This window comes from Dioscorea cayenensis, chromosome 8 (assembly GCF_009730915.1).
Source record: "Dioscorea cayenensis subsp. rotundata cultivar TDr96_F1 chromosome 8, TDr96_F1_v2_PseudoChromosome.rev07_lg8_w22 25.fasta, whole genome shotgun sequence".
In the NCBI taxonomy this organism is placed as follows: Eukaryota; Viridiplantae; Streptophyta; class Magnoliopsida; order Dioscoreales; family Dioscoreaceae; genus Dioscorea; species Dioscorea cayenensis.
This window is the reverse complement of record NC_052478.1, coordinates 2,290,308-2,303,757: the sequence shown is the minus strand read 5'-3', so window position 1 is coordinate 2,303,757 and position 13,450 is coordinate 2,290,308.

Sequence of the window (13,450 nt, the reverse complement as noted above, 5' to 3'; positions counted from 1 at the left end):
TACCAAATTTATTCCTCTCTCACTCCCGAATCCGGTAAGCCTTATATCAATGTTTTGTTTTGTATTTTACAGTATTTCTTGTTTTTAGAAATATATAAAAATTTGATCTCCATGAATATGATGATCCATAGGCTTAAATTGAAGCCAATGATTTTAATGCATGTATAGAGGATGTTGTGAGAAGAAAATTTTCGATTTAGAGTTGTAAATTGGGAGAAAAACCATAGTATATAAGGTTCGAGATTCTGTAGCGAATTTCGAAAGTGCTCGAGCACCGAAAATTTTTGAGCCTTTTCTCGTATTTCTTTGGTCCAATTGAGCTCTTCTTACCCTCGAACTCATTGGAACTAGTTTTACTCCATTATGATGTCGTTTGGATCCAAAATGGCGATGTTTTGCCCTAAAACCCTAAGGTTCCGTATTAGACATGTAAAATTGTATTTTCATGCATTTTTCTTTGGTCATCATTCTTATGTTCGTTAAATTTGAATTCCACACGCTTAGAGTGGCGAAGCATCCTCCTAAGGCAGGAGCTCAGCTAATCAATGAAGGCGTCCGGGACGACAGACGACAGCAGTTCAATGAGTGGTTAAAATTTCTAATTGCATAGATTTAATAAGAGTACTAAAGTATTTGTTCATGTGTTTTATCACATAAATTTGATGATAAATTGGTTTCACGATATATATTTTGAATGCGAATTTACTTGGAAATGGTTAAACCTAGAATGCTTATACCTATTTATTTTGAAAGAAAACATGTTTACTTGCATTTCAAGTGTTTATATGCAAATGAGATATGGTTTTAAAAGTACATTTCATGTTTATATGCAAATGAGATATGGCTTGATGTATATTTCCGCATTTGTATGCAAATGGAACATGGTTTAATGTATATTTTCGGTTTAAAACATTTATGCGATGGATTCTGAATTGGAGTGGAAGGAAATTATAGTGGCAGGTCGTTTTAATGGTGACGCGGACTGATGGACGTGTGCCGATATGTAAGGTGTTCCAGTCCGGCGCGATGGGAGGCGGCGTGGTTAATCAGCTCACATCGAGGGGTCGCGGCGTGAGCCATTGAGTTAGTATGTATGAAGCGTCTGCCACCGGGGATCTCGAGTAGCAACACCAAGGGAAAAGGGCACCTTTTAAATTTTAAAAAGTTTTAAAAACTCCTTGGTGGTTCCGACTAGTCGCGACCACGATTAGTGTGGGAATTGTTTTAGGCGAGCTGTATGCGTACTATGTTCATTATGTTTTAAAATGTTATTTGCTTTTCTATTGATGAATCCTCGTGTTGTTGTTAATATGTTGAATACTTGAGCCCGATATATATGTATTATTATTTTTCTTGAATTACCATTTGAAATATTTTTATCGCTGCTATTACATCTATCGACACCACTCATGGGTAACCTCATTACTCACCACTCCTTTTATCTTCGGTACTGACGTTGAGACGGAGGAGTTGACATGCTGCGATAGAGTGAGTCTATCCATGCTTCTTGTTTAGGTTTGTTATAGTATGCATGACCCTTTATGGATCCACTAGACTTGACCTTATATGTGGTTCTTGTATTTATATTTGAGGGTTTGTATCTTAAAACCTACGGTTTGCTCTTTATTATTGTTGCTACTTGTGTTTTGAGGTTCCTAGTCTTAGGGAACCCTATTTGTGATATTTTATTATGTTGTCTTCTAGTTATATAATTGTGATAACAGGTTTATTTTGAGCCTACGACCTCGAGACAGTGGGGCCGTCAGTGGGACCCACTTCTTTGTCGTCAGTGGCGGTTGCCACGCGCCCTGCTTGGGTTCGGGCGTGACAAATTTTGAGTGGTGTCGAGCTAAGAGGTTTACAGTTGATCTTAGTTCAAATTATAAAAGCTAGTTTGTCCTTAAAGAGCTAGTGGATCGATTCTTGATTTGCATTGAGCATAAGTGCATATAGGAGTTAAGCTTTAAAATTTGTCTCTCTTTGTTTATTTCAGACTAGAATGCGAGCTAGCGTCCGACGTGCGGCGTCGAGGAGCTAGTGTTCCTTCTAGGGAACCTACTCACCGCTCGACCTCGCTTCTCCCCCAGTGGCGAGAGGTCGATTCGGGACATGAGCGCTGGCAGTGGCGACATGTATGCTCTCGAGGTTCGGGGTCCTATACCTGCTGTAACCCCGGGGAGTAGCACCACCACCGAAGCTCTTGAGCTTTAAGGCGTATTAGGGATGCCGAGTGCGTCGACCGACATATCGGGGAATATCGTGACTTTCTTGGTTATTGGAGCCTGTTTGGGGGAGCGACCCCACTCTTGAGCGAGTGTCCATGCCACCACCACCACCCCCAATGCCTTCGATTCGGCAAGCACCCGGTGGAAGGCGATTAAAATCGAGTCGAGGCCTAATTTTTGTCCAAGATTCTTTGAAGGAGTGGTTCGGTTGGCATTGAGAGGTTTGAGAAATTGGTTCTTGAAGATGGCAGTGAAAATCTAGCCAAGAGAAGAAACTCAGATTTTTCAAAGGCCGTCCAAAGCGCGACAGAGTGAGGTACTTCTTGGGTTTTTCGGGATCCGATTCGATCCGGACCTCCATCGGAGGGCAGTGGCGGTCGGAAGGGTGCCTACGTCTGCAGTGGCGGTTATGGAGGAAAATCAGCGGAAATGTTCCTAGGTGCGGAGCTGCAGATAGATTTCATCAGGTCCATGCTAGTGAGCACCTTGAGATGCTATCGGTCGTGGGCGGCTGGTCGCTATAAGTCGGCATGTCGAGGTTAGGGCCGTCTGACACGAGTTCGAGCACCTCTCCTCCTGGACGCAGCAGTCGGTCTAAGGGTGTCACCGCCTACTACTTCTACACACTGTTGCCCCTACCCGGATCGATTCTTTGCTAGTAATAGTCCACAAGGTGGAGCAGCCATCGACCTCGAGACCCGTTCTCAGACCAGAGTTTTTGCCATGATCAATGAGGAAGGCGAAGACGGACTCAGCGTGATTCACAGTGCTTTGTATCCATTTTTCGAGCATGATGCACATGTTTTTGATAGACTCGAGATTCGGAGAGATCTTTTTGATTAGCACTTTGCATTTTTTCATGTCATGCCGATAGAATAGCCTCCCCATTAGGGCGTGAACCGCAGTCAAACACCTGCTGTGAAGAGAGTTGTCGGGGGAGGTTGTTTTTCGAGGATGTCCTATCAAAGTGAAGAGTGTAGATTTTTGAGAGATCGATTCCATTGGAGATCGCGAGATTTTTGATGCCATACTTGGTATGGGTGGTTGAATAGGCATAAGGCTTCCATTGGCTGCTTGGGGAAGGAGTGACTTTGCAAAGCTCTCATGGACTGAATATTGTGTTTGAAGGTGAAAGGAAGGTTCTTTTCGAGGGTGTGTGATATCTTCTATGGAAACAAGGAAACTTGTCATGCAAGGGATGTGAGGTATACTTGGCTCACATAGTAGATACTAGAATTGTTGGACCAAACCTCAGAGGATGTTCCTATTGTTCGGGAGTTCAAGGATGTATTTCTTGAGGAATTGCTGGATTGCCTCCGGATCGAGAGTTTGAGTTTGCTATTGACTTGCTTCAGGGTGCTGCTCAATCTCCATTCCTCACGTATCGTATGGCACCAATGGAACTTAAGGAGCTGAAAAGTGCAGTTCTGAGGACTTTGGTGGATAAAGGGAGTTTATGCGCCCGAGTGTGTCACCACAGGGTGCTCGAGTTCTCTTTGTGAAGAAGAAGGATGGTTCTTTTCAGATTGTGTATAGACTACGGCGAGTTGAACAAGGTGACTATCAAGAACAAATATCCTCTGCGGAATCGATGATTTATTTGATCGATTGCGTGGGGCAAAGAGTGTTTTCGAAGATTGATCTAAGATGCGGTTATCATCGGTTGAAGATCAAGGAAAGTGATGTCTTAGAAAGCGACATTTCGCACACGATCACGGGCATTATGAATTTGGTCATGCCTTTCGAGTCGATTAATGCTCCGGTGCTTTTATGGATCTAATGAGCGAGTCTTGAGACCTTATCTCGACAAGTTTGTAATTGTCTTCATCGATGATATTTTTTGATCTACTCGAGCAAATGAAGAAGAGCATGCGCAACATTTGCGTCTAGTATTGCGGGATCCTTGAGAAGAGAGTTGTATGCTAAATTCTCAAAGTGTGAGTTTTTGGTTGCATGAAGTGGTCTTCTTAGGACATGTTGTATACTGGAGAAGGAATCGAGTGTGGATAGAAAGAAAGTTGAAGCAATCATTGATTGGGAACAACCGAGAGAATGTGTACGAAGTTCGAAGTTTCCTTGGTTTGGTCGGTTATTATCGGCGTTTGTGGAAGGGTTTTTCTCGATTCTTTGCACCTTTATCACGGTTGACTCGAAAGGAGGTAAAGTTTGTTTGGGATGAGAAGTGTGAGGCGGCTTCAAGAATTGAAGAACGCTTTGATTTGGCGCCCTGATGCTCACTACGCCTACCGGTGGTAAAGAGTTTGTAGTGTTCGTGATGCATCACGACAGGATCTTGGCTGTGTATTAATGCAAGATGGGAAGGTAATAGCTTATGCTTCGCGACATTTGAAGAAACATGAATTGAATTACCCTACCCATGATTTGGAGTTAGCGGCGATGGTTTTTGCCACGAAGATTTGGCGACATTATACGTATGGAGAAATGCTTAATTTACATCGATCATAAGAGTTTAAAGTATTTGTTTACTCAAAGGAGTGAACTTGAGGCGTGAAGATGGCTAGAGTTAATCAAGGATTATGATTTGGTGATTGACTATCATCCAGGGAAGGCCAATGTGGTTGCAGATGCGCTAAGTAGGAAAACTTCCACTTCTTTTAGCTTCTACTACAACATCTTATCGGTCTCGACTTGCGACTCTTGAGACATGGATGTGAGACTTAAGATCGAGCCAAAGGGAGTTTTGTTGGCAAATTTTTGTGGTGAGACCATCATTCTTGGGCAGATTCAAAAATCTCGGAGAGACGGATGAAGAGTTAATGAAGGAAATCTGAGGTGGAAAAAGGTGAACCTAGCGATTTTGGGCTTCGCGGTGATGGTGATTACGGAATTTCGGGGAAGAGTTTGTGTTCGAGGGATGCGAGAACTCGAAGTGCTATTACGGAAGAAGCTCGCTCCTCGACCTATACTATACACCCGAGGCGGCACTAAGATGTATCGATGCGATCGGGGAAAATTATTGGTGAGTGCGGAATGAAGCGTGAGATCGCGGGAATTTGTAGCAAGATGCTTAGTGTGTCGACAAGTAAAAGCGAGAACATCAACGACCCGGTAGGGACTATTACAACCTTTACCTATTCGAGTGGAAATGGGAGCATATTACTATGGACTTCGTGGTTGGGTTACAGCGTACTCTTGAGGGGACATGTTGTGTGGGTTATTGTGGACCGTTTGACAAAGTCAGCCCATTTTCTGGCCATTAATACTAAATATTCTCTGGAGAAGTTAGCGAAGCTATTTATAAGCGAAATCGTTAAACTCCACGGAGTACCTGTTTCAATTGTGTCTGATCGTGACCCGAGATTTACATCTCAGTTTTGGCCTAAGTTTCATCAGGCTCTTGGGACAACTTTGAGATTCAGTACTGCATATCATCCCCAGACAGACGGTCAATCAGAGCGTACAATTCAGACACTTGAGGATATGCTTTGAGGGCTTGTGTTCTCGATTTCCAAGGAAGTTGGGACAAGCACTTACCTACGGTGGAATTAAAGCTTACAATAATAGCTTCCATGCAAGTATTGGTATGGCACCTTATGAAGCTTTGTATGGGCGTGAAGTGTCGAACACCCTACTGTTGGAATGAAGTTGGTGAAAGAAAGTTTGCAGAGTGTGGAACTAATTGAGGTAACCACAGAAAAAGTGAAGGTAATTCAAGAATGGGTTAAAAAGTGGCCCAAGGCCAGCGGAAGAGCTATCTCTGATACAGGGAGAAGAGATTTAGAGTTCCAAGTTGGTGACGAGTTTTTCACGAAGATATCTCCTTGGAAGGGAGTAATTCGGTTCCGTAGCGAGGAAAGTTAAATCCTAGCTATATTGGGCCATTCTTGATACTTGAAAAGAATTGGGCGGTGGCTTATAGATTACGAGTTGCCACGAGTTAGAGAAGATCCATAATGTTTTCCACGTTTCGTTGTTGAAGAAGTATGTACGGATCAAGTCGCATGCACTTGAAACACCTCGAGTTGAACTTCGAGAAGATTTGACTTTTTGAAGTGAGGGCACTGTTACGTATCCTTGATCGGCTAGAAAAAGTACTTGGGAAAGGTGGTGCCGGTTGTAAAAGTTCTTTGGAGAAGTGATCGAGTTGAGGGAGTTAACTTGGGAACCTGAACGGTTCATGAGAAGGAAATATCCTCATTTATTCAGTGAGTTGGGTAAGCTGAAATTTTGGGGACAAAATTTTTTTTTAAGGAGGGTAGAGTGTTGTACCCTGTCACGATTTGAGACCTCGGGCCTATTTAGATTTTTATGCTTGCATTAGGGATAAAATGGTCATTTAGTAGTAGTGGCATATTTTGCATGTTTGCATGGTAGCTTTTTGATGTGAAAAAAACCGAGGGCAAAAAGCAGTCTTTTGGACTCATTCCTCTTTATTTTTGTATTAGAGGGCATTTTGGTAATTTCAGTCTTCAAAAATCTGAGAATTTAGAGAGCTGAAGCACGTGGCAAACTTGTTTCTAGCCCATTCTTTTCTTTCTTTCTTCTAAGCCTTTCCTTCTTGCTTCCTTGCTTCCTTGCTTCTTGTTCTTCTTGTTCGGCCGAGCATAAATTTAGAAACAAAAAAATCTTTCCGGCAGAATTTCCCAGCGACCTTCAATACCAAATTTATTCCTCTCTCACTCCCGAATCCGGTAAGCCTTATATCCAATGTTTTTGTTTTGTATTTTACCCGTATTTCCTTGTTTTTAGAAATATATAAAAATTTCGATTTCTCCATGAATATGATGATCCATAGGCTTAAATTGAAGCCAATGATTTGTAATGCATGTATGAGGATGTTGTAGAAGAAAATTTTCGATTTAGAGTTGTAAATTGGGAGAAAAACCATAGTATAAGGTTCGGGTTACTGTAGCAATTTCGAAATTACTGTAGCACCGAAAATTTTGAGCCTTTTCTGGTATTTCTTTGGTCCACATTGAAGCTCTTCTTACCCTGAACTCATTGGAACTAGTTTTACTCCATTATGATGTCGTTTGGATCCAAAATGACGATGTTTTGCCCTAAAACCCTAAGGTTCCGTATTAGACATGTAAAATTGTATTTTCATGCATTTTCTTTGGTCATCATTCTTATGTTCGTTAGAATTTGAATTCCCTGCTTGTATCTAGGTGGCGAAGCATCCTCTAAGGGGAAGGAGCTCGCCAATCAGTAAGGGCGTCTCGGGACGAGACGACGGGTTCTGTGAGTGGTTAAATTTCTAATTGCATAGATTTAATAAGAGTACTAAAGTATTTGTTCATGTGTTTTATCACATAAATTTGATGATAAATTGGTTTCCCTGATATATATTTTGAGTACGAATTTACTTGAAATGGTTAAACCTAGAATGCTTATACCTATTTATTTTGAAAGAAACATGTTTACTTGCATTTCCGTGTTTATATGCAAATGAGATATGGTTTAAAGTACATTTCTGTATTTATATGCAAATGAGATATGGCTTGATGTATATTTCCGCATTTGTATGCAAATGGAACATGGTTTAATGTATATTTTTCTGGTTTTAAACATTGTGCGATGGATTCTTTGAATTGGAAATTGGAAAAGAATTATATGTGGCATTCGGGCTTTTAATGGTGACGGGGACTTTAGTCCGACACTGCAGTGTGGGGTTCCACGGTCCGGCCTGATGGGAGGCGGCGTGGTTAACCCTGGTTTACCCTGGTCAAGAGGTGCGCGGAGCCATTGACTGGGGGTTCTGTTATGTGAGAAACCCGGGGTCACCACACGGGGATCTCAGTGGCCAACACCAAGGAAAGGCAACTCTTTTAAATTTTAAAAAGTTTTAAAAACTCCTTGGTGGTTCCACAGCTAGTCGCGGCCACGATTAGTGTGGGAATTGTTTTAGGCCGACTCGTATTTTTGAGACTATGTTCATTATGTTTTTAAAATGTTATTTGCTTTTTCCTATTGATGAATCTGTGTTATTTGTTAATATGTTGAATACTTGGAACTGATTTTTATATGCTATTATTTTTTCTTCGAATTACCATTTGAAATATTTTATCACTCTGTTACATCTATGCTGACACCACTCACTGGGTAACCTCTGTTACTCACCACTCCCCCTTTTTATCTTTTCGGGATCGCGACGTTGGGACGGAGTTGTCTGTGCATGCAGATAGAGTGGTCTATCTGCATTCTTGTTTAGGTTTGTTATAGTATGCATGACCCTTTATGGATCCACTAGACTTGACCTTATATGTGGTTCTTGTATTTATATTTCGGGTTGTATCTTAAAAACCCCGGTTTGTCTCATTATTGTTGTTACTTGTGTTTAGGGTTCCTAGTATCTAGGGGAACCCTATTTGTGATATTTTATTATGTTGTCTTCTAGTTATATAATTGTGATAACAGGTTTATATTGAGCCTTACGGCGACCTGAAAGTGGGGCCGTTGTGGGACCCACTTCTTGTCGTCGTGGCGGTTGCCACGTGCCCGGTTAGGTTCGGGGCGTGACAATTTTAGTGGTATCAGAGCTAGAGGTTTACATTGATCTTAGTTCAAATTCTAAAACTGTTGTCCTTAAAGACTAGTGGATCCACTATCGATTTGCATCGAGCATAAGTGCATATAGGAGTTAAGCTTTAAAATTTGTCTCTCTTTGTTTATTTCAGCTAGAATGCCAAAGACAACGTCCCACGTACGCTGCCGAGGAGCTAGTGTTCCTTCTAGGGAACCTACTCCTGCTCAACCTCCTTCTCCCCATAGGCAAGAGGTCAATTCAGGACATGAGCCTGCTGTGGCAGCTTCTGTGTATGCTCCTGGAGTTCCAGGTCCTATACCTCAGACTCAGTAACCCCGTGGAGTAGCACCACCACCCGAAGCTCTTCGAGCTTTTAAGGCATATTGGGATGCCTGTGGTCGCCACGGTACATATCGTGAATATCGTGACTTTCTTGGTTATTGGAGCCTGTTTGGGGGACAGCCCCATACTGAGCCAGTGTCTGTACCACCACCACCACCCCCAATGCCTTCAGTTCAGCAAGCACCAGTGGAAGACAGTAAAATCAGTCAGAGCCTAATTTTGTCCAAGTTACTGAAGGAAGTGGTTCAGTTGGCATTGAGGGCTGAGAAATTGGTTCTTGAAGGTAAACGCCTTCGTGAAAATCTAGCCAAGAGAAGAAACTCAGATTTTTCAAGGCCGTCCAAGCGCAGCAAGAGTGAGGGTACTTCTTCAGGTTTTTCAGGATCCAGTTCAGTCAGACCTCCATCAGGGCAAGCTGGCAGTCAGAAGGGTGCTACATCTGCGAGTGGCAGTTATGGAGGAAAATCAACTGGAAATGTTCCTAGGTGCCAGAACTGCAATAGATTTCATCCAGGTCCATGCCGTGAGCCACGCAGATGCTATCAGTGTGGGCAGACTGGTCACCTTAAGTCAGCATGTCCAGAGTTAGGCCGTACAACACCAGGTTCAGCACCTCCTCCTGCGGGACGACAGAGTCAGTCTAAGGGTGTACCGCCTACTACTTCACACACTGTGTCTCTACCCAGCATCGATCTGTCGCTAGTAATAGTCCACAAGGTGGAACAAAGACGACCTCGCACCCGCTCTCGCACTCGTGAGTTTTTGCCATGATCAATGAGGAAGTCAAGATGCACTCCAACGTGATTACTGTGATCGTATCCATTTTTTTCAAAGATGATGCACATGTTTTTGATAGACTCGTGGTCGAGAGATCTTTTTGTTAGCACTCGCATTTTCATGTCATGCCGATAGAATAGCCTCCCCATTAGACCCGTGAACTTCGATCCAAACACCTTTCGGGTCAAGAGATTGTCGAGGAGGTTGTTTTTTTCGGGGGATGTCCTATCAAAAGTGAAGAGTGTAGATTTTTGAGGCGATCCGATTCCATCGAGATGCGAGATTTTGATGCCATACTTGGTATGGACTCGTTGAATAGGCATAAGGCTTCCATTGACCGCCTGTGAAGGAAGTGACTTTGCAAAGCTCTCATGGACTGAATATTGTGTTTGAAGGTGAAAGGAAGGTTCTTCGAGGTGTGTGATATCTTCTGTGGAAACAAGGAAACTTGTACGTAAGGGATGTGGAGGTATACTTGGCTCACATAGTAGATACAAGAATTGTTGGACCAAACCTCAAGGATGTTCCTATTGTTCAGGAGTTCAAGGATGTATTTCTTGAGGAATTGCCCCGGATCGCCTCCGCATCGAGGAGTTTGAGCTTTGCTATTGACTTGCTACCGGCATCGCCTCCAATCTCCATTCCTCCATATCGTATGGCACCAACAGTAACTTAAGGAGCTAAAAGCACAGCATGTGACTTTGGTGGATAAGGAGTTTATACGCTCGAGTGTGTCACCGCGAGCGCCCAGCCTCTTTTGTGAAGAAGAAGGATGGTTCCTTCGCATTGTGTATAGACTCACCGGCAATGAACAAGGTGACTATTAAGAACAAATATCCCTTTACCCGTAATCGACTGATTTATTTGATCGGCCACGTGGAGCAAAAGTGTTTTCAAAGATTGATCTCCGGTCCGTTATCATCAGCTGAAGATCAAGGAAAGTCGATGTGTCAAGACAAAGATTTCGCATTACCCGATACTGGGCATTATGAATTTTTCGGGTCATGCCTTCGGTCCCGACTAATGCTCCTACCGCTTTATGGATCTAATGAATGTAGTCTTCGACCTTATCTCGACAAGTTTGTAATTGTCTTCATCGATGACATTTTTGATCTACTCAAAGAAACGAAGAAGAGCATGCGTAACATTTTGCGTATAGTATCGCAGGTATCCTCTCGAGAAGAGAAGTTGTATGCTAAATTCTCAAAGTGTGAGTTTTGGTTGCATGAAGTGGTCTTCTTAGGACATGTTGTATCCGGAGAAGGAATCAAAGTGTGGATAGAAAGAAAGTTGAAGCAATCATTGATTGGGGAACAACCGTAGAATGTGTCTCAAGTTCAAGTTTCCTTTGGTTTACCGGGTTATTATCAGGCGCTTTGTGGAAGGGTTTTCTCGATTGCGCGACCTTTATCACGGTTGACTCGAAAGGAGGTAAAGTTTGTTTGGGATGAGAAGTGTGAGAGCAGCTTCCAAGAATCGAAGAACCGCCCGATTTCAGCCAGATGCTCACTCGCCTACCAAAGGGTAAAGAGTTTGTAGTGTTCAAATGATGCATCACGACGTGATCTTGGCCGCAGTATTAATGCAAGATTGGAAGGTAATAGCTTATGCTTCATGACACTTTGAAGAAACATGAATTGAATTACCCTACCCATGATTTGGAGTTAGCAGCAGTAGTTTTTGCCCTGAAGATTTGGCGACATTATCTGTATGGAGAGAAATGCTTAATTTACACTGATCATAAGAGTTTAAAGTATTTGTTTACTCAAAAGGAGCTGAACTTGAGGCAGCGAAGATGGCTAGAGTTAATCAAGGATTATGATTTGGTGATTGACTACCATCCAGGGAAGGCCAATGTGGTAGCAGATGCTCTAAGTAGGAAAACTTCCACTTCTTTAGCTTCTACTACAACATCTTATCGGTCTCAACTTGCAGCTCTTCGAGACATGGATGTGAGACTTAAGATCGAGCCAAAGGGAGTTTTGTTGGCAAATTTTGTGGTGAGACCATCATTACTGGAGCGTATTCGTAAAATCTCGGAGAAACGATGAAGAGTTAAATGAAGGAAATACAAAAGACCGAAAAAGGTGAACCTAGCGATTTTTGGGCTTCGCAGTTGATGGTATTCTCGAATTTCGTGGAAGAGTTTGTGTTCCAAGGGATGCAGAACTCGTAGTGCTATTCTCGAAGAAGCTCACTCCTCACCCCTATACTATACACCCATGCAAAAGACTAAGATGTATCGCATCGATCGGGGAAAAATTATTGGTGGTCTGGAATGAAGCGTGAGATCGCAGAATTTGTAGCAAGATGTTTAGTTTGTCAGCAAGTAAAAGCAGAACATCAACAGCCAGCGGGATTATTACAACCTTTACCTATTCCAGAGTGGAAATGGGAGCATATTACTATGGATTTCGTGGTTGGGTTACCATGCACTTTTAAGGGCATGACTGCGTGTGGGTTATCGTGGACCGTTTGACAAAAGTCACCCCATTTTTCTCGCCATTCATACCAAATATTCCTTGGAGAAGTTAGCGAAGCTATTTATAAGCTGAAATTGTTAAACTCCATGGAGTACTGCTTTCAATTGTGTCTCGATCGTGACCCGAGATTTACATCTCACCTTTGGCCCTAAGTTTCATCAGGGCTCTTGGGACAACTTTGAGATTCAAGACGGCCTACCATCCTCGCATGCATGGCCAATCAGAGCGTACGATCCAGACACTTGAGGATATGCTGAGGGCTTGTGTTCTCGATTTCCAAGGAAGTTGGGACAAGCACTTACCTCTAGTGGAATTCGCTACAATAATAGCTTCCATGCAAGTATTGGTATGGCTCCTTATGAAGCTTTGTATGGGCGTAGTGTCGAACACCCTCCTGCTGGGATGAAGTTGAGTGAAAAGAAAGTTGCAAAATGTAGAACTAATCGAGGTAACCACGTAAAAAGTGAAGGTAATTCAAGATAAAGTTAAAAAGTGGCCCAAGACCCTAGAAAAAGAGCTATGCTAACAATAGGAGAAGAGATTTAGAATTCCAAATTGGTGACGAGAGTTTTTCCTCAAGATATCACCTTGAAGGGAGTAATCTGGTTCCGTAGAGGTGGGAAAGTTAAATCCTCGCTATATTGGGTCATTCTTGATACTTGAAAAGAATTGGGCCAAATGGGTTTATAGATTACAGCTGCACCAGAAAGTTAAAGAAGATCCATAATGTTTTTCATGTTTCATTGTTGAAGAAGTATGTACCGCATCCGTCAGATGCACTTGAAACACCTCCAGCTGAACTCCGAGAAGATTTGACTTTTGAAGTGAGACCTCGCTCGTATCCTTGATCGGCTAGAAAAAGTGCTTCGGGGAAAGGTGGTGCCATTGTAAAAGTTCTTTGAGAAGTGATCGATTGAGGAGTTGACTTGGGAACCCCGAACGGTTCATGAGAAAGAAATATCCTCATTTATTCAAATGAGTTGGGTAAGTCAAATTTTGAGGACAAAAATTTTTAAGGAGGGTAGAGTGTCAGTACCGTCCTCCGATTTAGACCTCGGCCTATTTAAATTTTTTTATGCTTGCATTAGGGATAAAATGGTCATTTTGCATTAGTGGCATATTTGCATGATCGCACG